This window comes from Lissotriton helveticus, chromosome 5_1, assembly GCF_964261635.1.
Source record: "Lissotriton helveticus chromosome 5_1, aLisHel1.1, whole genome shotgun sequence".
Lineage (NCBI taxonomy): Eukaryota > Metazoa > Chordata > Amphibia > Caudata > Salamandridae > Lissotriton > Lissotriton helveticus.
The window spans coordinates 530,935,538-530,960,363 of record NC_136065.1 but is presented as its reverse complement, the minus strand read 5'-3'; positions in this window follow the sequence as shown (position 1 = coordinate 530,960,363).

The window sequence follows — 24,826 nt, the reverse complement described above, 5'->3', positions numbered from 1 at the left end:
CACCCCCGCACAAAGAACGCCAGCGCCGCGCTAGCAGTAAAGGGCAAGTAATCCTAGGAGCACGCGCTTGCAACCACACACCCTTTCCCTTCTTAGTCTGATCAGTTTTGGAGCTGGCTAACCATATATGCACCCCCTCATCAGAACAGAAAACATCCCACCAAAATAGGCCACGCTTGCATTTCGAGCCCAACAACTCCGAAACCCTAAAAGCTCCAAAAAACATGAAGGCCATTAACATGGAAAATAAGCATGACTCAAAGTCATCTGAACAAACCTCAGGGAGAACAGAAATCAATCGAGCTAGGATCTGCCAAGATAAAGGAGCCCTGAGTCTACTGGTGTGCCCTTGTTCTCTGGCCCAACCCTCAAGCATCCTCCTGCCAATCTCCCCTGCTGACGGAGGATAACCCCATAACAACTTGCCCATAAATGCTATCCCCGCTAATTTACCGGCGATAGTCACCTTAGTCAGCCCTTTGTCCATGAGATCCAAAATGAAATTCACTACATCCTCCGAACGACACCAAACCTCCTCACGCCTACAAGCGCCAGACTCCAGAAATTCCCTCCAGGCCAGAGAATAAGCAGAACGCTTAGACACAGACAAAGAACCTACCACCAGTTGTAAGACCCGACGTTGCCTACGTGCCACAGATGAATCGGCATCGGGGTCGGTGCTTGGTCTGCCTCCCTCGCCAGTCCACGGAATCTCCCCCACTGTGAACGAGACAGAGCATCCGCAATGTCAGTGTCCACCCCAGGAATGTGCAAAGCACGAAAGTGAATGTCGTGTTTCAAACAACCCAGCACAAAAACTCTCATGAGCTTCAAGACCTGTTCATCCCTGGCAGACTGTCGATTAACAATTTCCACCACAGCCATGTTGTCCACACGAAAAATCACTTTCTTATCTGCTAAGACCTCCCCCCACAGTGTCAAAGCCACCAGCAAAGGAAAAATCTCCAGAAAGGTAATGCTGCGACCACCATTCAACCACTCATCCGGCCATCGTTCCGCACACCATCTTCCGTTCCAATACAGACCAAAACCATCACTGCCAGCTGCATCCGAAAACATTTGCACATCCCATTGAAAGTCAATGTCCCTAATCAAAGGAACACCATTAAAGGAAGCGAGAAAAAATGTCCACATTCTCAAATCCTCTTTGACTCCAGCAGACAATCGAACCCTATGGTGAGGCAAATGTTGACCTGCAAGAGCCCTGCCTAATCTGCGACAAAAAGTCCTTCCTGCTCTCACCACCCTACAAGCAAAGTTGAGATGGCCTAGTAACACCTGAACATCCTTCACCAACACTTTCCGTTTTGCTAACATAGAGTCCAGCAAATCCAGCATCTTCAGTTTCTTATCCTCAGGCAAGCGAGCCCGCATTGCCACAGAATCAAGTTCAATCCCCAAAAATGACAAGACTGTGTCAGGACCCATAGTTTTCTCGGGAGCCAAAGGAACTCCCAGATCCTCCATGAGCCCTTGGAATGTGTCCAGAGCAGACTGGCACTCCGTGGAGCCCGGGGACCCGACAAAGAAAAAGTCATCTAGGTAGTGCGTTACCAGTGAGTGACCAGACTGATGAGTAAAGTACCATTGTAGAAAAGTACTGAAGCACTCGAAAAGAGAACATGATATGGAGCAACCCATCGGCAAAGCCTTGTCCACATACCATTTTCCTGAAAATTGGATACCCAGAAGACACCAATCTTCCGGGTGGACAGGCAGTAGCTGGAAAGCAGACTTTATATCACACTTGGCCATCTCAGCAGCTGCGCCCGCGGTCACAACAAGTGACATGGCCACGTCAACTGATGAATAAGAGACTGAAACAGCATCTGGATCAATAAAATCATTGACCGACGACCCTTCCGGCCATGATAAGTGTTGTATCAGCCTGAATTGTCCCGGATCTTTCTTCGGGACCACTCCAATAGGTGATATTATTAAATTAAGGATCGACCAATCGTGAAAAGGGCCAGCCATCCTCCCTTCGTGCACTTCCTTATTCAACTTATCTTGTACTACTGAGCCATGCTCCGATGCATATTTTAAATTAGCAGACCATCTTCTTTGTCTAGGACCTGTGTAACCTAACCTGAAACCAAATTCAAAGCCATCCAACAATGTTCGTTTCCCAGCGTCATTATCATAGTCATGAAGTGCAAGGCGCAACTTTTCCAACCTAACCGGTGTATGAGCCCTTGGACCCAGAACCCCGATTACCTCTAAATCCCCTACCTCCTGCAGAATGTTGGGACGTCCCTGAACCCCCTGCACCTGACTGAGTCCCCTGATGATCTCCTGCTGGCTTGTTCTCCCAGCATCTAGACAAGGGGTGACGCTTACCACAACCTGAGCACTCATGCCTGAATTTACAATATTCCCTAGTACAGAAGCCCTTATTAAACTCCCAGCACGTGCCGACTGCAGGCTGTGTGTTTGAGCTACTTCCCACCCCTCCCCTGGTGGGCTTGCCCTGAAAGGGCCGGTATATTATGGGGAGACCACTGGCTGTAAAAATCGTCTTACCCCCCGAAGCCGACCCCATAGTGTGCTGCCATAAATCAGTGTCCAGTTCCCCCCACTTGGCCTCCGGATCCCAAGCCATCCTGGCCCTGAACTCCTCATCATATTCGGACCAAGCAAACCCCCCCCCAGTAAGCTGCGCCTTGCGTATAACATCCATGTATTTAAAAAGGGACACGCTGCGCTCTGGGAATTTCTCACAATACACACTTGCATATATTAGGAAAGCAGCTGTCCAATTCTCAATGGTTAGGGGAACTCTAGGTCGTTTCGCCAGCTCAAATTCTTCCTCCTTGGACCCTTCCTTGGACCGTACTTCTCTGTGTAGCAACTTAAGTAGTTCCACATATTCACCCTTCCAAATTCTTTCCTTTGTACTCAACATTAAATGTGCCCCCAAAAGGCTTCGTGACTCCCATATAGGGCAATTTTTTGATTTTCAATTCTTTGCTGGCCAATGGCTCTTTTGTAATACCTGAGGCCTCTGTACCAGTACCACTTCCAACTTTACCTGCAGTGTCCAGCACCTCATCAGTGCCCACAGCAGTGTCTTTCACATAACATCCCTTTTCCAACCGCCCCTCACCAACCCCAACAGCCTCAGTCCCACCTGTGCCCACAGACACCATAATTGGTTTGGCCTGTGTAGCTATCTGCTCACCTGGCAACAAAGAGACCACTCTCGCAGGCCCAGCCTGTGATGCCGATACCACTGTGTCACGTCTTGGAGGCGCCCTGACTGACGGGCCGCGTTCTCGTCTCTCCTTGACTTGCTTTTGCACCACTGGAGCCTGAAAAACACTTTCAACAACATGAGAGGGCACCCCCCTTTCCACTTCCCGCAACTCTTCTTCTTTGGGACTATCTTCATCGTAATCCAGAACCACTGAATCAGGTTCATCCGGAAACACCACACCACGGGTCTTAACTAACCCAACATCAGTCATATTACATTTTAAGTTTTGTGTAGACATTCCATGAGGGGGAGCAGACTGTACACGCCCGTACCTCCCCTGGCGCTGACTCTGTGGCTCCATAGCCGACGGTAAGGCTGACCACCTATACCTGCAATTCGTTGGGGCCAGCGGGGCCACACCGGGCCCTCGTGTGCTGACCGCGTCGGGCTCCCTCGATGGAACAGAGAGGGCCGCGCTAGGCATTCTCCTCACTTCACCTTGGCGAAAATGGACAGGACCACGCCCTACCAAGTCAGGACCGGCGCACCTATCCCTGTCCTGAAAAGAAAAAGTTTGGACTGGTGTGCTAGGGTCCCTGAATACAACGTCGGACACAGACCTTGTCCCCTGCAACGTAGGACCAATAACCATCCCATGAGACCTATCCAAAGAACGCCCTCTAATGCCGCCCCTCAACGGCACCCCTCTGTCCGGCGAGTCACCTATCACCTCTTCATCATCACTCTCATCCAAGTCAACCTCCCTCACCGCTGAAGAAGAAGCCAGAAGAGGAGCCCCTGCACCCCTGATTTGGGCCTCACCATCCTTCCGCAAACCCCGCTGTGCCAAACCCGCAGAACCAAAATGCTCCCCACCAGGAGAACCATGCATGAAAGAGGGGCCTCCCGCACCCCCAGACCAATAAGGAACAGTCTCCATAAAACCCTGCCCATGCCCACTAGTTACCTTTGTGAAAGCCCTATCCTGTACTGGCGCCCTGTCAGAGGAACCAACACCCTCCACACTCCCTAACACCGGATGACAGACCCCTGTAGAATAACCCACCGCTGCCCTTCCAACATTAGCATCATAAGAAAAAGATCTCTGGCCTACCTGTGACCGATCCCTGCCCACCCACTGACAACGATCATCAACACCTAACAGGCCCAAAGACACTGTATCCCCAGGCCTTGAAACATTCAAATCCAAAGGAGCACCAGAAACGGAACCCCCCACTCCCATTTGAGCCCACTCCCCTTCACCCCTAGATCCCCCCCCACCGACAATGCAGCCCCACTGAAGAACCAGGTGTGGAAAACAATAATGGGCTACCACATTACCCTCAACATCCACCATACCAGTATCAGCAACCTGTCCAGAAACTCCTTGACCAAAAACAGGTGCCAAGCCCCCTGAGCCCAACTCCACATGAGATACCACCATGCTCACATCCCTCGTCTCCCCAGCGTGCCTCCCAGAAACAAAATGCCTAGAAGGGGTTACCAACATTCGAGGTGCCGCCTCAGGCACAAACTGAGACTCATCGACCGCCCACTCCACATTATGCACACCGGGCACCATCCGCTCCCGGCCTGCACCTTGCACAACAAATGACACAGAGCCTCTGCGCGCTCCACGCGCAGAGACTACCTCCTCAGGCTGCACGCGTCGTCCGACGCGGTTGGGAACTGACCCCAACGGGACCGGTAAAGCCAGGGCTCCCGCCCGCACAACCGAGGGGGGAAGCAGCCTGCCCCCCGACACCTGCGCCTGCCCCACCATAGCGCCGGACATGCCCGGGGCTCCCCCCGCCCCCACCACAACTCTTACCTGTGGCGCCGGAGTCAAACAAACCTCCCTCCCGCCCTCACCAGAAGCGCCGCATACCGCCGAAGCTTCCACCTCCCCTGCAGCTACACGCGCCAGCCGCTGAGGGGCCGGCTTCCTCGTACGGGACCGGCCCCTTTCGCTTACCTGAGCGGAACGCCGTTTTTTCATGACAGCGGCGGTCACGCCAGCAGAGGCCTGGCGCTGGGGGCGCGCCGGCCCTCCTCCCACCAGCAAGTCCATGCGACCTGCTTCCGCCAACAGCCTCATAGCCTCACGAACAAGAGAATCCTCCATTATCCACAAATACAAGATAATATTACAAGGGAAAACTAGTATTCTACCACTAATCTCCACAAGACGACAAAAAACGCTAACTGCCCTCCTAGCCACCAGGTCACCAAACCTAAAATGGTGGCTAGGAGGCGGGGACACAGGGTTTTATAATTGGGCTGGCCAGTCCTACTAGACCAGCCCAATTCCAGAACCTTCCCGGGGCATCTAGTAGAAACCCCACGCAGCCCTCCCAAACTGCCCGGGGGAGGAGACCTCCCTGCGGTCAGCTCCCTCCCCCAAGCCCCCCTGACAGAAGCGTTGGTTTGGCTGTGTGTGGGGCGGAGCGCCGCCGCCCCTTTCCCGGTGATAAGGCGGGGAAAGCTGTCACGCATGCATCTCGCTCCTTCCTGGGCAGTGTTCTACATTTAAGAGCATATACCAAGGGCACGAGGTACCTCTGAACTGCCAGTCGCCTAACTCCCTGACAAACGTTGTCTGAGGTGAGGTGGCTTGGAGCACACCGCCCCCTGACAACAGCGTGCAGTGAGGAGTCTGCAAGTACGCCTTCTTCTGAGAAGTGTATTAGAAGCAATGTTTCAGCCGGCTGCCCTCCATGAGAGAAGTGTATGACAGGAGTCTGAACCCGCCCCTCAAACAGGAAGTGTCAAGAAGCGATTTGTGGCCGGCTGCCTCCGCTTTACTTGGCAGCAGTGTAACGTGAGGTGTTGAGGGGTGCATTCCACTCTAACGAGCGTGCGGGAAAGAGGTGTTTTGTACCATGCCTGCCATTTCAAACTAGACGTGCCTTCCTCATGCACAGATGAGTGCGAGGTGTAGGTCCTCGCAGACCCGCCGCACCCTCTTTCCCTGTGATGGGCGTGAGGTATGATGCGAGCCCTTGCCAGTTTCCTATCCAGAAGTTTATGAAAGGTGTCAGCCCCACCTCCACCCACCCTCATTAGCACCTGCATGCAAGAGCGTGAGAGGAGGTGCCTGGCAGCTCGAGGTCCCCTCTCGCCTGTGGCTACCCAGCAAGTGTGGGTCCTAATGCACAGAAGGCAAGGCGCAACCCCCAATAACCAAATGAGGGTTCAAACCTCTGCGCCCCGGTGTCACTGCACCTGTTGCACCAAAGGAAGCTACGACCCTGCCTCTTGTGCGGAGATGAGGGCGAACTGACATGACTTTGAGGTGTGTGGAGTGGGAGCTGGAAGCAGGCCATCAATCTGGGATGAGAGTGCCAGGTGTGGGTTTATCCTGTGGTGACTGAACACCTCACGCTCCCTGGTAGGGGGTGATTTAAGGAGGCGGGCTAGTATGCTTTTCCCAACCTTTCCTAAAAGATAGGTGAGGTGTGATACCCAGGGCTTTAAGTGGGCTTGACAGTCCAGGTCTCAGACTTGAAGTATTCTAGAACAGACTTTGAAACGGGTCCCTATCCGGACCCTATATTCATGTTTTAAATTTACTGAGAAAAACACTAATGATTTCTGATCAAAGACTGTAATAACTGTTCATGTGATCCATGACAGGGATTTAATTCCCCTTTATACTTCACGTTTCACTGAATATTGCACTCAGAGTGTTAGCTATACCCAGGGTGGTGTTTTTTTCTGTTCAGCGTGTTGCTCTTGAGTGAGCTGGGTATGCTCAGACGTGAGTCCCAGGCTCTCCACACCACTGGAGTCAAGATATCCAGGCTGATGAAGGCTGAGAGCCAGAAACCGGTCCTTGGATGCTTGATTCCGGTCTGGGAAAGACATGGCTTGGTAGTTCGGACTGGACTGTTCCCATGAGGCACAGGGTCAGAGCTGATTTGCATATAGCCAGTGTCTAACCCAGGGTGGTGTGGAGTGCAAAAAAACGATGGATTTAGGCCCAGATCCTTGTACTGGGGTGAATGTATGACATTGTTCTACATTCTGTCCATCAACTGTGTTTTTTGCTCTTGCATAGGGCATACAGCCACAATTGAAAGCTGTGGTGTTCAGGTTCAAGGTAGTACGAGTTTCTCGTCAGTGTTACTGGGTTAAAAACAAGTTCAGAATACATGGTTATCCAATCCTTGGCCTCTCTGCAGAATGCACAGAGATAACCATTGACAAACTCATCAATCCAAGCGGGTTTTGGGTCTAAGCAGGTGCTGTGCTTTTATATAATTGTGCAATAACTGAAAGCTCAGAGAGACACCAAAATCTGGTTGGGTGGCACGAAACGTAAAACAAATAAATAAATGCATAGGCCACACAACTGTAGGGCTCCCTCCACACCCTTTTTTCATCCCACTAAAGCCCTTAGGACACATCCTCCTTGATGGGAGTATGAAGCACCGTAGCAAACCTCCTCACCCCCCACACACCTGAGAGGAGTGTGAGTTGTAGAGGCTGGAGACCCCGCCCACCCTGCCAGGAGACAGCAAAGGGCGCGTGCCCATGGTCACACCTGAAGGGGTGTGAGGTGTGTTGTGCCAGAGCACGATGCCCCATGCAGATATGAGTGTGAGGATTGTTGTCCGTGAGCACACCTGTTCCTAGTAGTAGTGTGATTTGAAGCGGCCGTGTGCAAATCTCTCCCTCTCTGACAGGAGAGTGAGTTTCGAAGACTTGAGGTGCCTGCCAACAGCCCCTCATAAATAAACTGTGCGTTACTGTGCACAGGAGCATATGTTCCTCCTTGAGGGATTTGGGAACTCATCTTCGCCACCACTCCCTCAAGATGTGTGAGGTGTACAGTGTTGGCACGCGACGCCCCCCACTGACAAGAGTGTCAGGTGTACTTTGCCCTCTGCCTGACAGGAGTACGAGGTACCGTGTGCTGGCTCATCACACACACGGAGACGTGGTGTGTCCAAGGACAGGAGTGCGAGAGGAAGGACCCCAGACACGGACACCTGCCTCCACCCTCCTCCTCCTGAGCTCAGCCCCTGTCAAGCTCCCGCTGTCCGCCTCCCACATCACCTCCCGATGCTGGCAAACAGCGCCTCACTTTCCTCGCCTTGTTTATCACTGACACCGGGATCCTGCTCACAAGGGATGCCAGGGACCACCCAGCTGGCAGCAGCTTCCTCTCCTCCCCGGGAGCCCATTCCCGAGCTGTCACAGCTGGACTAGGCTCCTGATCGACCCCTCCCCTCTGCGGCCAGCAGGGGCGATATTAAGGGAAGTTTGGAGAAGGCGATCTGGGGTCCAGATTGCTCCCATCTCGAAGATACCCCGTGCTACAAGTGGCCTGGGATGGGGCCACGAGGCCCCCCACTCCAATCGTTTTAATAAATGAAATAAAAAGGCCATGCCTTGGGGTTGGTGTCCCTGGGGCAATTAAGGCCTCGTGAGGGGGGCCACGTGGCCCCCTTCCGCATTTTTTTAAATAAAAAAAAATAATTAGGGGGCAGGCCCTGGGGGATGGGGTCCCCAGGGACAAAAAATAGAAAAAGAAAGTGGGCTACATAGCCCCCCTTCTTAAAAAAATAAAAAAGACCAGCATAAGTTTGCAGAGGGGGAACAAATTCCGTTTGAATACTGGGGGTCCCTGGGGCCAACTAGCCCACCAGGAACCTCCAGGATGCGCCAGGGGGCTGCGTTGCAGAGAGGTGTTCTGAGGCCACGCCCCTTTTTACACCTCTATACAACGCAGCTCTGTGGTGCTTACTGGAGGTAGCTGGTGGGCTAGTTGCACCCCAGGGACCCTCTGTATTCAAGGGAGTTAATCCCCCAACTTAAAACATGCAAAGGGGCGCGTTTGCACAGTGGTGAAGGGAGGGGGCAGGCCTGAGTTCACATGTGTGCAACCACACCCTGTGGCGCGGTTTAAGTTGAGGAATTAATTCCTTGTCAATCCTGAGGGTCCCTGGGGGCCAACTAGCCCACCAGGTACCTCCAGTAAGCGCCACGGAGCTCTCAGCAACGCAGCTCTGTGGTGCTTATTGCAGGTACCTAGTGGGCTAGTTTGATCCTAGGGACCCTTAGGATTAAAGGGGACTTAGATAGATATCCTTTATTTTTGACTAATTAAAATCTTCCAATAAAACAAATTCATACCGTAAACAATTATATACAATACGATTAGCAGCAATTCCTTAAAATTCTGTACATCTTTTGAGTTAATATTTTCAATAAAATTCATTATAGTAAAGTGTAAATAAAAAAAAAAGATTAAAAAAGGACAATTATAGGGGTTTTTAGTTTGCCGTTTCTTGGACCTCTAATTCTTTCCAGACTTTAGTTAAAAATGTCACCAAAACAGAATTCATAATTATATCATCTGAAGAAAGACATAGAATCAATGCCTGTCTACATGTTTGGACCCCTCTTTCGTTTAATAGTCTCGTTAGTACTGCTGCTCTTTCATTTCTCATTTCAGAACAGAGACACAATAGATGGATAATGTTCTCCTCCCCAGATTTACACAGCCTACATACAGTGTCCTTTTCATACTTTTTCCATGGTGGTAAATGGCATAGTCTCGGCAATATACCAAATCGTGCTTTAATAAAGATGTGTTTGTTATTCAGTGACCACGGCGTGTTCAATTATTGCTGTGCTGTCTTATTAGAGTATCCATTAATTATAGCCCAGGCATGTTTTCTTTTTGCAAACGTTGATTTTTCACTTATCAACGACAAGTGATCTGTTATCTTATTGATAATTTTCTTAAATGACTCCTGAGTTATGGGAGAATCCCAAAACGACCTAGCATCCAATTCTTCCAGAGCTGCATCCAGATATTTCCAGGCTGGTGATTTGCTATTGCCACTAATTTATTTCCAGATTAACTGGGACATTGCGCTGGAGGCCAAGCCCCCTCCTTTCATCACCCTGCAAATGCGCCTCCTGGATAAGTTTGCAGACGGGGAACGAATTCCCTTTGAATACTGGGGGTCCCTGGGGCCAACTAGCCCACCAGGAACCTCCAGGATGCGCCAGGGGGCTGCATTGCAGAGAGGTGTTCTGAGGCCACGCCCCTTTTTACACCTCTCTACAACGCAGCTCTGTGGTGCTTACTGGAGGTAGCTGGTGGGCTAATTGCACCCCAGGGACCCTCAGTATTCAAGGGGAGTTAATGCCCCAACTTAAAACGTGCCATGGGGCTCGTTTGCACAGTGGTGAAGGGAGGGGGCAGGCCTGAGTTCAGATGTGTGCAAAGACACCCTGTGGTGCAGTTTAAGTTGGGGAATTAATTCCTTGTCAATCTTGAGGGTCCCTGGGGGCCAAATAGCCCACCAGGTACCTCCAGTAAGCGCCACGGAGCTGTGTTGCAGAGTGTTGTAAAAAGGGGCGTGGCCTCTGAATACTTCTCTGCAACGCAGCCCCCTGGCGCATACTGGAGGTACCTGGTGGGCTAGTTGGGCCAGAGGGGTCCACAGGATTGAGGAGGAATTAATTATCTAACTTAAAATGCGCCGCGGGCGTGTTTGCAGACATGTCACCTCAGGCAACGCCCCTTTCCTTCACCACAGTGCAAATGCGCCCTCTGGTGCATTTTAAGTTGGGGAATTAATTCTCTTTCAATACTGAGGATCCCTGAGGGCCAGAAAGCCCAACAGGTATCTCCAGCATGCGTCAGGGAGCTGTGTTGCTGACAGGTGTTCAGAGGCCATGCCCTTTTTACACCTCTCAGCAACGCAGCTCTGTGGCGCTTATGGCAGGTACCTCGTGGACTAGTTTGATCCTAGAGACCCTTAGGATTGAAGGGGACTTAATCTCTCAACTTAGAATGGCTACAGGGTGCTTTTACACAGTGGTGAAGGGAGGGGACGAGGCCTGAGGTGACGTATGCAAACAGGCACTGTGGCACCTTTTAAGTTGGGGAAAAAATCCCCTTCAATCCTTAGGGACCCTGGGGACCAAGTAGCCCACCAGGTGCTTCCAGGAAGCGCCACTGGGCTGTGTTGCAGAGAGGTGGTGCAGGCCGTGCCCCTTTTTACATCTCTCTGCTATGCAGATCTGTGGCACTTACTGGATGTACCTTGTGGGCTAGTTGGACTCTAGGGACCCTCAGGATTGAAGGGGAAATATTTCCCCAACTTAAAACGCGCCACAGGGCGTGTTTGCACAGTGGTGAAGGGAGGGGATGGTGTAGGAAAGTGGCTCTATATATACTGGACCGAAGTAAAATCAGCCGAACTACGAATTCCGATTTACTCACCTGTTAGCAGGAGAGACCTCAGTGCTGCATCTTTGAGCCCCGTACTGATCCTGAAAAATAATTCTAACCATACTTACCAGTAACTTGAATTTCCTTCCATAGCCTAACATTGACTGGTTTCACTTGGAAATTCTTCTAAGTGTGGAGTTTTGGAACTTTAAAATATTCATCTAAAATCAGCTGAACTACGACTTCCGATTTACTCACCTGTTATCAAGAGAGACCTAAGTGCTGCATCTTTGAGCCCAGTATTGATCCTGAAAAGTAATTCTAACCATACTTACCAGTAACTTGAATTTACTTCCATAGGCTAACATTTACTGGTTTCACTTGGAAATTCTTTTAAGTGTGGAGTTTTGGAATTTTAAAATATTAATCTAAATTCAGCTGAACTACATATTCCGATGTACTCACCTGTTATCAGGAGAGACCTCAGTGCTGCATCTTTGAGCCCAGTACTGATCCTGAAAAATAATTCTAACTGTACTTACCAGTAACTTGATTTTCCTTCCATAGGCTAGCATTGTCTGGTTTCACTTGGAAATTCTTCTAAGTGTGGAGTTTTGGAACTTCAAAATATTCACCTAAAATCATCCGAACAACAAATTCTGATTTACTCACCTGTTATCAGGAGAGAACCCAGTGCTGCATCTTTTAGCCCAGCACTGACCTTGAAAAGTAATTCTAAGTTTACTTACCAGTAACTTGTATTTCTTTCCAAAAGAATCCATTGTCTGGTTTTCACCAGAAAAGTTTCTAAGTGTCAATTTTCACAAAGTACACATATTCCTTAAAAATCGCCTGTATAACTTAAATGCATTCTTTCAACTGTTTACAGGGGATGCACCAGTGCTGGATCCAGAATCCACCACTGAGTAAGAAAAAGTAGTGATAACACTACTTACCTGCTAAGTGAATTTCCTCCCGTAGGATAACAAAAGTTTCTAAGTGTCAACTTTTAAAATATAATAATATTCCCTAAAAATCACTACTGTAACCAAAACGCTTTTACTCAACTGTTTAAAGGAGATGTCCCAGGACTGAATCTAGGATCCAGTCCTGTGGTTAGAAAAGTAATCCATAAAGTAATGAATTGCTTTTAACTAGAAATTCCCATTTAGCTCAATGTTGCATTGTGTTTGAAATTGTGTTGCCCATTGCAACAACTGTAACTACTGTACTCAAAAGTCTATTGCCTATTTGCAAGTATTTAAACTAAAGCAATTCATTCTGAGAAAGTATATTTTTTAATGTAATGTATAATGTAATTATAATGTAATTTAAAAAATAAAATATCTAAAAATAAATAGTTTAAAAAAATGTAGCAAATCAGTAAAAAAAATATATACCAATTAATACATTTTAAAATTGTCATTTACAACACCTTTGAAATTTACTGAAAAAACCATAGGTTTAAGACATGTTATAGTTAGGAATTAGCATTTAAAAACTTTTGAAATTCACTGAAAAAAACATAGGTTTCAGACATGTTCTGGCTAGGAATTAGCATTTAAAAAACATTAGAAATTCACTAAAAAAACATAGGTTTTAGGGGTGTTATAGTTAGCTGGACATTTCACTCGTACAACACCTTTGAAATTTCACAGAGATAGTAAGTCATAAACTCATACTTAGTGTGTTATAAAATCACTATTACAATCACTGACTCTTATGTATAATTATTTATATACAACTGTCACATACACTGTGTAGTATTGTGTTAACCATGTCTTTTACATAGAATGTTTATTACTTGAGAATTCCCCTTGGAATTCTCCTTGTTAACTCAATTTAGAATACTCCCTGTATTGCATTCCATGCATGAGTTGTATTCCTTTGAATAGGCTTGTTTCCTTATGTGCTCAAGAACGGGCAGTTGTCAGTTTCACTGCTGATCTCTTGTAAGGTGGATGCTCCAATAAATACCTCTCTACTTATTCTGGATCTTCTTGGATTACTTATCTTCTTTACCCACTACTACATTTTGGCGACGTTTTGGGATTTTTCTTAGATGGTTTGGAGCATCCACAGATCACTTTTGGGATGTTTTATTATTTTTAAGAAGACTATAGTTGCTACGGTTTTCATCTTCTATTTGGACTTCAATTGAAGTCTCATCGTTTCAACTTCCCTGCAGTGTACTCTATTGGTGGATATATTAACTTTATATTTGTGTTGCTGTATTGGCTGTGCTGGGAATTACGTTCACTCATCTGAAGGATTGATTTATTCGAACTGTGAGCTGAGAATGATTTTTAAAAACGTTCCATGTTGGAAATCAGGCGACGCAATACTTTTGGGGCATTGACATTCATTTCTCTATACTTCCTGCCCGCCTTGTTATTGCTACCAGTATCGATTACTGGTAAACTCTTTTCTGGAAAGTTTTATTTGTGACTGTGGGCAACGCGGTGTTTTGGAGGCACTGTCTTCGATTGTTCTGCTGAATTTTCGACTGTTCTCATCGCTACCTGAATTTCATTTTGATCCTTCACATTCAATTATAAGCACAGCGTGAGTGTTTATTTTCGAACAGAGGACCTACCTTCTATCCACGAACGTCTTCTTCGGAACACTCTCCCATCTTCTTTCGAAGAGATCCACGCAGTTGTTTCTACTGTGTCTCGGTGATGCGCACACCTCTGATTTGTCTGACAATGTTCACGTGATGTCGACATCACGCATTGGCGTCCATTTTGTTTTCACTTCAGTTACCCTAGCAACCACACAATCGTACCAGTCAAACTATCTATTCATTTTCACCGCAATAAGAAAACTTTATTGTTTTGGGTAATATTTATTATTATTATTATTGTTTTCTTTATCATATTTTATGTGATCACATTTAAATATTTTATTGTACGCTCTTCTGTAATTTAAATTGCACTAAGTTCAACACAATGAGTACAGTGTGTGGCACTCCACCACCTTCTTTTTATTTAGGACCTAATCAACCCAGTATGAAATGGGAAAAATGGTACAGATTATTTGATCACTATTTACTAGCTCTTGCTGGTGACAGTTTTAGTTCTTCAAGGAAACTAGCTATTCTATTAAATACCTTAGGTGGTCATGCTGAGGACGTTTTTATACATTTACCACCATCTCCTACCCCTGCTGGAATGGACCATGGTGATTATGATTGTTTTTCCGAAGCTATTGATAGGTTAAAGAAGAGATTTACTGAACAACCTCATGGAAAGGTATACTTTTTATACAAGACATCAACTACTTAATAAACCTGTTGATACATACGTTGAATATCTTAGGGTTTTGGCTGCTGACTGCGAATTTGGAGATCAAGTTGATAAATATATTCGTGATCAATTAATTATTCGCTGTTCTAATAAAAAAATTCAAGAGCAAATACTTAGACAACGTAATCCAACCTTAGAAGAAACTATCCGAATTGCTAAAAGTGTTGAACGTTCTATTATTTCCTTCAATACTATTAATGTTGATAAAATTGCCACTGGTGTTGCCGCAGTAAATGTTAAGGATTCTAATTCAAAATTTCAAATTGTTTCTAAGAGCAAAACTGTTTCTAGGGGACCTTTTACACAAAGTATTTTCAAACCACAAACTAATTCCCAAAAACTATTTTGTCATCGTTGTGGTTCGCAATCACATTCTTTTCAATTTAGACAATGTCCAGCCAGAGGAAAGGAATGTTTTACGTGTAAAAAGAAAGGTCATTTTGGAAATTATTGTTTATCCAATAGAAGAGTAGCAGTTCTTTCTGATTTGGAAACTCAAGAGGAAATACTTACAGAACATTCTTTTGAGAATGAGATCCTTGCTATTACAGAAGTGCACAGATTAGGTCAAGTTGTTCTTGATGATGATGATATTGACTCTGAACCATATATTCCTCCTATGTGTACCATTTTAGTTGAGGGCAAAGATATAGAAGTCATGGCTGACTCTGGCTCTCCTTTTACAATTATTTCTGATTCTTTCTCTTATAAGTCTTGGGATAACAAAACATTGAAACCCAATGATATTCGTGTTTTTGGTTTTGGAGGTAAGGAAATTGAAATGTTGGGTTATTTTATCTCTGACATTTCTCTTAAACAAAAAACCATTAGTGGAAAAGTTTATGTGGCTAAAGATGGTTTACAAGTACTAGGTTGGAAACATCAAGGAAAGTTTGATATTACCTTGCGCCCAAATGCTAAAACACAAGTATGCTTTGTTGAGGATTTGCATATCAATAGCGTTGAATGCAAAGACAATGATAGTTTTATTTCAGATATCATTAACCGCATCGCTGCGGTGGCTTTTCCCGCTGTGTGCGGCATTTTTAAAATTACCGCGTTACATGACGAGCTCAGCTCGTCATCAGCGTACGGCAGGTTACGCTCATGACGAGCTGAGCTCGTCATCAGCGTGGAAGGGGTTAATAAACATAAAAATTTGTTTAAGAAAGAACTTGGAAATGTTAAAGGATTTTCACACAAAATTGTGTTTAAAAAAATGCAGTACCCTCTAAACATAAATTACGAAATGTTTCCTTGTCTGTTAGGAGTGAATTATCTGAAATGATTAAAAAATTATGTTCTGAAGGGGTTATTGAACCTGTAAATGCATCTGAATGGGTTTCTCCCATAGTTTTAGTTAAAAAAAATGGTGAGCTTAGGATGTGCACTGATTTGAGGTCTGTTAACAAACAAATTGTCATGGAGTGTCATCCTTTACCTAAAATACAAGATTTTTGCCTGAATTAGATGGAGCAAAAGTTTTTAGTATTACAGATCTTAAGTCTTCGTATCATCAGGTGGAACTGACTGAAGATTCTAGGGACATCACAACCTTTATCACACCTGATGGTACGTTCAGATATATCAGGATGCCTTTTGGGATTTCATCTGCAGCTTCAGTGTTTCAAAAACTGATGAATTCTTTGTTTAAACACACTGAAAAAATAATTGCTTTTCAAGATGACATTTTATTTTTTTCGGAATCGTTTGATAAACATCAGGAAACTCTTGACATAGTATTGTCTATTTTGGACGATAGAGGTATGACCATTCGATTTGATAAGTGCAAGTTCTTTGCGTCTGAAGTTGAGTATTTGGGACACATGATCAATTCAAAAGGTATTTTTCCAAAGAAAGATCTTCTTGATTCCATCCGGAACATGAATGAGCCTAAAGACAAAGATCAACTTAAATCTTTCTTAGGTTTGTGCGAATATTATTCTAGGTTTGTTCAAAACTTTTCTGACATTGTTTTGCCTTTAAGATTGTTGCATAAAAAAGGATGTCAGTTTGTTTGGACCAATGAACATTCTGGAGCTGTTTCTGCCATCAAATCTGCCATTGTTGATTGTAAACCTCTTTCTCCTTTTTCACCTACTGCAGTTAATGTTATTACCGTTGATGCAAGTGGCACTGGTCGTGGTGCTGTTTTAAGCCAAGTTAAGGGTAACAAGGAGGTAAATATTGCCTTTGCGTCAAGACCATTATCAACAGCTGGGTCTAAATATTCTACAATTGAAAGGGAGGTTTTAGGCTGTTCCTGGGCAGTCGAACATTTTAAGACCTATCTATGGGGAAAGTCTTTTAAAATAAAAACTGATCATAAACCTTAACTTTCTTTGATGTCCAGCAATGGTGTTGGAAAGGCATCTGCGAGATTGGCGCGCATACTTGCCAAACTTTATGAATATAATCTTGAAATAATTTACATTCCTGGTTCACAGAAAACTAGAGCAGACTGTTTGTCTAGATTGTTGCCTGATGCGAATTTTGTTAACCATCGCAAATGTTTTGATGAATGTGTTGTAGCATCTGTAGATGATGTTGTTCTTTCCATGTCTGATATTATTTTAAAAGATGAGTGGTCTAAGGCGATGGAGCTAGATGAAGATCTCATTTTGGTGCGTAATTATATTATTGATTGTTGGCCACTTGAGAGAAATCTTTCGAAAGAAGTTGCTGTGTTTTGGAAAGTGAGAGATGATTTGGTTTATAATGATTGTTTGATTTTAAAAGGTGATTGTTTTGTTCCTCCAAAGTCTATTAGACAAAAAATTATTTCTATTGCTCATTTAGGTCATTTAGGTCAGTCTAGCACTATTAAAAAGGTGAGAGAACTTTTTTGGTGGCCTTACATGGATGATCACATTATTCATTTTGTCAAGAAGTGTTCTTTGTGTGCCAATTCGGATAAACTTCTTAAACCGCTAATTCTAAATGAAAGTTGATATTCCTGACATGCCTTGGAAAAAAAATAGTGATTGATATTTTGGGTCCTTATGAAGGTATTCAGTCACACAAGGTGTATATTATTGTTGCTATTGATTATTTCTCCAAATGGGTTGAGTATAAATGGGTATCACATGTTGATTCTGTTTCCGTAGTTGAATTTCCTAAGGACATTTTTAAAAGAGAAGGTTTGCCTTTGACTCTTGTATCTGACAATGGGACACAATTCACTTCGCATTTGTTTTAAGCTTTTGTTAAAAAAGCTAACATTAAACATATCAAAACTCTTTTATATTCTCCTAACATGAATGGTCTTGTAGAAAGGTTTAATAAAGTTTTAGTTGAGGGTATACAATTAGCTATTAAATCTCATATTGATGTTAAAGCTCATGTTGCTGATTTAGTTTGGTCTTATGTACGTACCCCGCATTGCTCTACAAAATGTTGCCTTTTCTGTTACTTAAAGGCAGTAATCCACAGCAAGAAATATCTCTCTCTTGGGTTGAGAAGGTTAACTCAAAGTCTGACATGAGTACCATATATAAATTGGCAAAAGAAAACGCTTGTTGTTCTAGTAATTTTGCTCCTTCAGTTAAGCCAAAATTACATGTAGGTGATAAAGTTAAGATTAAATTACCCATTTTCAGATGTTTTTGTTATATGTAAAATTGGTAAAAATTCTGATCTTTTGGATAATGGATCTTTGTGGATTATCTCTAAAATTGCTAAAGTTGATTCTTCTATTTTCAAACGGGGTATGTCTACGGATCCAGATTTTTCAAGTGATACAGTGATTGTTGATAAAGAGATAAGATCTGATGTAATTGATCATGAAGTAACTGATTCTAATGTTTCTACTTCTTCATCTTCACAACTACAATTTAATTCTTCTGATGTTCACCTTTTTCAAAGAGAAAGAAATGTTTACCAAAATAAACTGATGATTTTGTATTATATAACTAAGTTTTATTTTTATGCTTATATGTTCTTTTCTTTTATTTTATTTTATAAAGGGAGGGGATGTGTAGTATTGTGTTAACCATGTATTTTACATAGATTGTTTATTACTTGAGAATTCCCCTTGGAATTCTCCTTGTTAACTCCATTTAGAATACTCCCTGTAATGCATTCCATGCATGAGTTGTATTCCTTTGAATATGCTTGTTTCCTTATGTGCTCAAGATCAGGCAGTTGTCAGTTTCACTGCTGATCTCTTGTAAGGTGGATGCTCCAATAAATACCTCTCTACTTATTCTGGATCTTCTTGGATTACTTATCTTCTTTACCCACTACTAAACACTGCCTTTCATTTTTCTAGTTTGTTGGACATGTACCGTTGAGAAATACATTTGCTCATCACCACACCCATAAAGATATTTACTCACCCAAACTACTGTTATAACATGTAGTCTTAACCTCATATGCCTACTAAATCAACTATTCACACATCTTTGGGCAGTCACACACCCCCCACTGAACCACACACACATGCACTCTCCCAGACAAATACTCCGTTAACTAATCAATAGCTAATATAGACTTTAACATGGCTAGTAACCAACTGGTGCAGCAGTTTACACAACAACTGACAAAGTGATACAGAAATTTCACACAGTTTGGTCACTATCCAATATAATTAGTGAGACAGTATAAATTAGTCAAGTAAACAGTCAATCACACTGCTACTAAATCCTCCATCCAGATATGTATATATTAACTCATTCTTCAATGCAGATTGCTATATATATATAATACATATTTAAATAACGAACCAAACCACATTCACTGGATGAAGTCATGAGTGATGTCATTTGAGATGTCATCAGTGATGTCATCAGTGGTGTCACTGACCATGTCATGAATGATATAATATGTGACATCATCAGCAGTGGAATGCGGGCGCGCAAGTTATAGTTAGCAGAACTAACTATAACGAAGTAATTTCAGTTGTTTTTTACGAGTGAAATGTCCAGCTACCTGTAACACCCCTAAAACCTAAGTTTTTTTCAGTGAATTTCTAGGGTATTTTTAATGCTAATTCCTAACTATAACATGTCTGGAACCTATGGTTTTTTCATCGAATATATATATATATATATATATTCATTGAAAAAACCATAAGTTTCAGGGTCGTTATAGTTAGAAATTAGCATTTAAAAAACCATAGAAATTCACAGAAAAAAACATTACTGGCTAATATATGTATTCACTAAGATACACTTAATTAGTCAGTTAACCAATCAATTTTACAAAAAAACATCCATTTAGACACTTATTTACCCATTTATTCTTCCATCGACCTTTAGATATACATATATAAAAAATATGTATTTTTCAGAAAGACACACAAACACTGGATGATGTCATCAGTGATGTCATCAGGGATGTCATTTGAGATGTCATCAGTGATGTCATGAGTGATGTCATGAGTGATGTCACTGACAATGTCATGAGTGATGTAATATGTGACGTCATCAGCAGTGCATTGCGGGCGCGCGAGTTATCGTTAGCTGAACTAACTATAACGGGGGAATTTCTATGGTTTTGTATGAGAGAAATGTCCAGCTAACTATAACATGGGTGAAACCTATGGGTTTTTTTAGTGAATTTCTAAGGTTTTTTAAATGCTAATTTTAAAATGTATCAATTATTGTCTTTTTGGTGTTATTATACAAATGTTCTATGTTTTTAACAATATTACAATTTTAATGTTGATTTCTGTATTATTATGTACTAATTTTTGATTTCTTAAATAATACTGCCTTATTTTTTTATTTTTTTTTAAGGTGCGTGCACGGTGTTCGCACGCATGCGCGCACGGTGTTCCCACCTCGCGATTTAAAAAAAAATAAATATTTTTTTTCCCTTTGTGGTCCTTCAGGGACCCCCTGAGAAGGCCTAGGGGCTCAGTGAGTCTCTACCCTGCCCCCGTTTCACGTTCTCCACTTTTGTTTTTGACTCACTTCTACCTCGAGGGTACGTGCAACGTGCGCGCACTTCGCGATTTAAAAACAAAATATGTATATATTTTTTTGCCCTTCGGGGTCCTTCAGGGACCCCCTGAGAAAGCCTAGGGGGTCAAGGAGTCTCTACCCTGCCCCCTTATCACGTTCTCCACTTTTGCTTTTGATTCACTTCTGTCTCGAGGGTGCGTGCAATGTGCATGCACCTCGCGATTAAAAAAAAAAAAGAATAATATTTTTTGGGCCCTTTGGGGTCCTTCACAGACCCCCTGAGAAGGCCTAGGGGGGGCAGGAAGTATCTACCCTGCCCCCTTTTTACGTTCTCCACTTTTGTTTTTGACTCTCTTCTGCCTCGGGGGTGCGTGCAACGTGCGCGCACCTCGCAATTTAAAAAACATTTTTTTTGCCCTTTGAGGTCCTTCGCGGACCCCCTGAGAAGGCCTAGGGGGGAAGGAAGTCTCTACCCTGCCCCCTTTTCACGTTCTACACTTTTGTTTTTGACTCTCTTCTGCCTCGGAGTGACAAAATGGCGGCCAACACTTCCTGGTTTCCCCCGATTGGAATGTTGTCAAACGTCTAACAACAAATCAGAATTCCGCTCGCGCACCCCCTATTCACACATCTTGCGCGCTTATAGATATATATATATTTTTTTCTTTTGATTTCCTCAGGAACTACTGAAAAGATTTACACCATTTGAGCAAAAGCGTGATCTGCCAATCAGACTCCACCATTTTGCCAAATTTTTTGTAATTCCATTCAGCCGTTCGGGCTGTAGCCGTGTCTAATCGTCCTATCGAAAATAACATGGGGAAAACACGTTTTGGGACCCCCCCTTTTTTCTCAGACCCCATTGACGAATCCCCCCAAAACTTTCAGAGAAGGAGCAGGCCATCTTCTTTTAGAAATTCGCGAAGATTCATCAACCGGCCCCAAAGTTATTCCCAATAGAATGTTGCGGATTTCCTATGGAAACTAGGTCCTAACTATAACTACCTACTGGCGACCACCAGTAGGTAATATATGCATCAATAAATACGGCTATTTTTACTCTGTGTGGGCTGACTCATCAACAGGCAACTCTTTGTTGGGATTGTAGCGGCGCAGCCTGAGCCACGAGTCAAGCCCCGCTGCACCGAGTTGCAGCCCCGCTATGGCGCCAACCGACGACGTAGCTTAGGGACGGGTGTGCCTGAATGGAGGAGTATACTTGTGCTTCACAACAATGCATGAGGACCTTTGCTACCCACTGTGGATTTTATTTGGTAAAATTTGTGAATCTCGCAGCAGCAACTCACTTGAGGAATACGGCTAACACTACCAGATCCAGAAGGCCATTGTAATGGCCACGCCCACCAGGGCGGGGACTGAACAACTTCAAATAGTGATCTGCCATATGCCATGCGATGATATCCCAGGATACCCCCAACCTAGAAAGATCAAACAGTTTCTGACATGTAATTCTACTTACGTTGTGTATGTCTTGGAATGTCCATGTCTTAAGAGATACGTGGGAAGCATGATCTGCATGGCCAAGAAAAGAGTACAGGAACACCTTAGAGCTATTATTCATGTAGATTCACGCTACCCCATTGCAAGACATTTCCAAGAATGCCATCAATCCAATACCTCCCTTTTGAGATTCTTTGTGGTAGAACAGGTAAGCATCGGAAGGAGAGGGGGGTAACAGGTTGCTGGCATTGAGAAAACGTGAATCTAGGTGGATTATGGACCTCGAGACGAAATTTCCGGGGGGCCATATTCTTGATGAGGAAAGTGTCAACTCACTTACATGAATAAATAATGAGTGAGATTTAGGTATCGTCATAATGAGAGAATGGCATGTGTATATAATGATTTCAAAGATGTTGTTGGATCCTGTGAATAACTACATAATATGATCACAGAATAATCTTAACGTATGATGTTTTTAATTACTATTTATGTCATGTTTTTTTCAGGGAAAAGGAAGGGATAGTCAATTCACCTTCCTGTGCACCTCACTGTCTCCCTATCTTTTATCCTTTATGGGGATCGAAGACACCACCGTAAGATAAAATAATTCACTCTTTTATGCACCCGTTTTTATGCACTAGTCTTCGTAATTACTCCAGCATGAGAATAGATCGACACGAACTTATCAAGTGGCTAACTCTTATTTTACAATATCCTAAAGACGCTCATAGTTTTGTCCTGGTAAAAAACCACACTTTTTTCGCACAGTGACTTTTTTCGTTCAATGATTTTTTCCTGGAGGTCGGGAAATACTTCCACAATATGTACATTGAGGGGTAATTAGCCTGTGTTAGGGGTGATAATTAGGATCTCCTGGGCGGGGCCTCATATCAAAAGGTTGAGACACTCTCTGAACGACCTGATCATGCAGTAGTCACTGTGTATGGCCTTGATTATTCTATGTACAGCATGGATGGCATAGGGGTTACTTTGGGTACTATACCGAGTGGAATGTAATATTTGAATGCCTATGTTTGATTCTTTGATTTTTTCTGATTTCTTGTATCAAATAACATGCTGGGTACAAAAGGTTGCCAATATTGATAAAGTACATTACTTGGCAATAATTGACTTAAGACACCTAGGATACGAATAGGTGGATCGATAATGGAGTAAAAGTGAACATTCATTCACCATTCACTTATCAGCAGAATTATTCCAATCATGATATGCATTTGAGAACGTTTGGGATACATTGTATTATGGTCCTTCACTACTTAGCGATGGCGGATCAAAGAATGCATCTTGTCATGTGACCTGTAAGCAATGTAGCCACCCTCTGTTTGTGTTTGTGTTTATTTAAACATGCCGGCAATGTCGGAGCATTTCGTGTGATCAAGGCACAAGTTAGTGTCGAAACACGTAGCGTTATTTGGGAATAAACTAAACTTTTTCAAGCAAAGCTGCCTCCAAGTGCGCATCTGCTGTAAACAGCAATTTGGAATTGTGGAATTAATTTCATGGCTTTGGGTTCTCCGTGTTTATGCGCCACCTGACTACGGGAGCAGGATCTCAGAAGAACCCTGATTGTTTGGAGATATATGTATATATATATATTACCTACTGGCGGTCGCCAGTAGGTAGTTATAGTTAGGATTGATTTCCATAGGGAAATCGCAACATTCTATTTGGAATAACTTTGGCGCCGGTTGAGGAATCAGCCTGAAATTTTCAGCAAGTCTGCCTCGCGGATCTCCGCTCCTTCCCTAAAAGTTTGGGGGGGATTCGTCAAGCGAGGGCTGAGATAAAAGGGGGGTCCCAAAACGTGTTTTCTCTATGTTAATTTCCATAGGGCGGTCGGTCGCACTTTTAGCCCGAACGGCTGAATGGATTTTCACCAAACTTGGCAATATTGTAGGGACTGGTAGCCCGATGTGCCTTTGCTATGTCTCAAGATATGTGCTCCAGAGGATTTTGAGTAATTTAGGTTCAAAAAAATTTATATATCTGTAAGCACGCCCCGGTACGCGTACCGAGGAGCGTTCCGGGCGCGCCACGCGACTTGCGCACTGGAAGCTGATTGGTTCTCGGGTGTCTGTAAACATTCGAAACTGTCCGGAGCGGCCGCCATCTTGTGTGTCGGTAGGATCGAGACACAGGAGGTGGCAAAAATCAAAGGGGGAAATGACCAAAAGCGGGCAGGGTACACCCCCCCTGACCACCTAAGTTTGATGTGGGGGCCATAAAAGGGTCCCGCACCGGGGAGCGTACCGGGGAGCGTACCATGAGGAAAACCAAGTGAAACAGGAAAATAATAATTGAAAGTGATTAGAGGTAGGGTAGCTCGGTATAGAGTTGTTGTGTTGTTTGGGTGTTTTAAGTACCAACATGTCTTAAATTTAATGTACACCATTTCCTCTGTAGATATCTTGCATGTTGTAACAGAAGTTATTGTTGTATATGGAATCCATATCATAGTCTGTCAGGAAAGCAGAAAGAACATGGAGGCAGGAGATGAAAAAGAGATGTCAAATACACATTGTAGATAATATAGTGGGAGAAAGGAAGTATCTATGAGCAAAATTACTATGTAACACAAAAAAGTTGCACAATATACTATAAGTCTGACTTTACCTTATAATCAATTTGGTACTAGTTTAAGAATTACATATAAAAATGAATATTGTCTCAAACAATTTTAGAATTATTAAATATACATTTATTTTTCAGATTC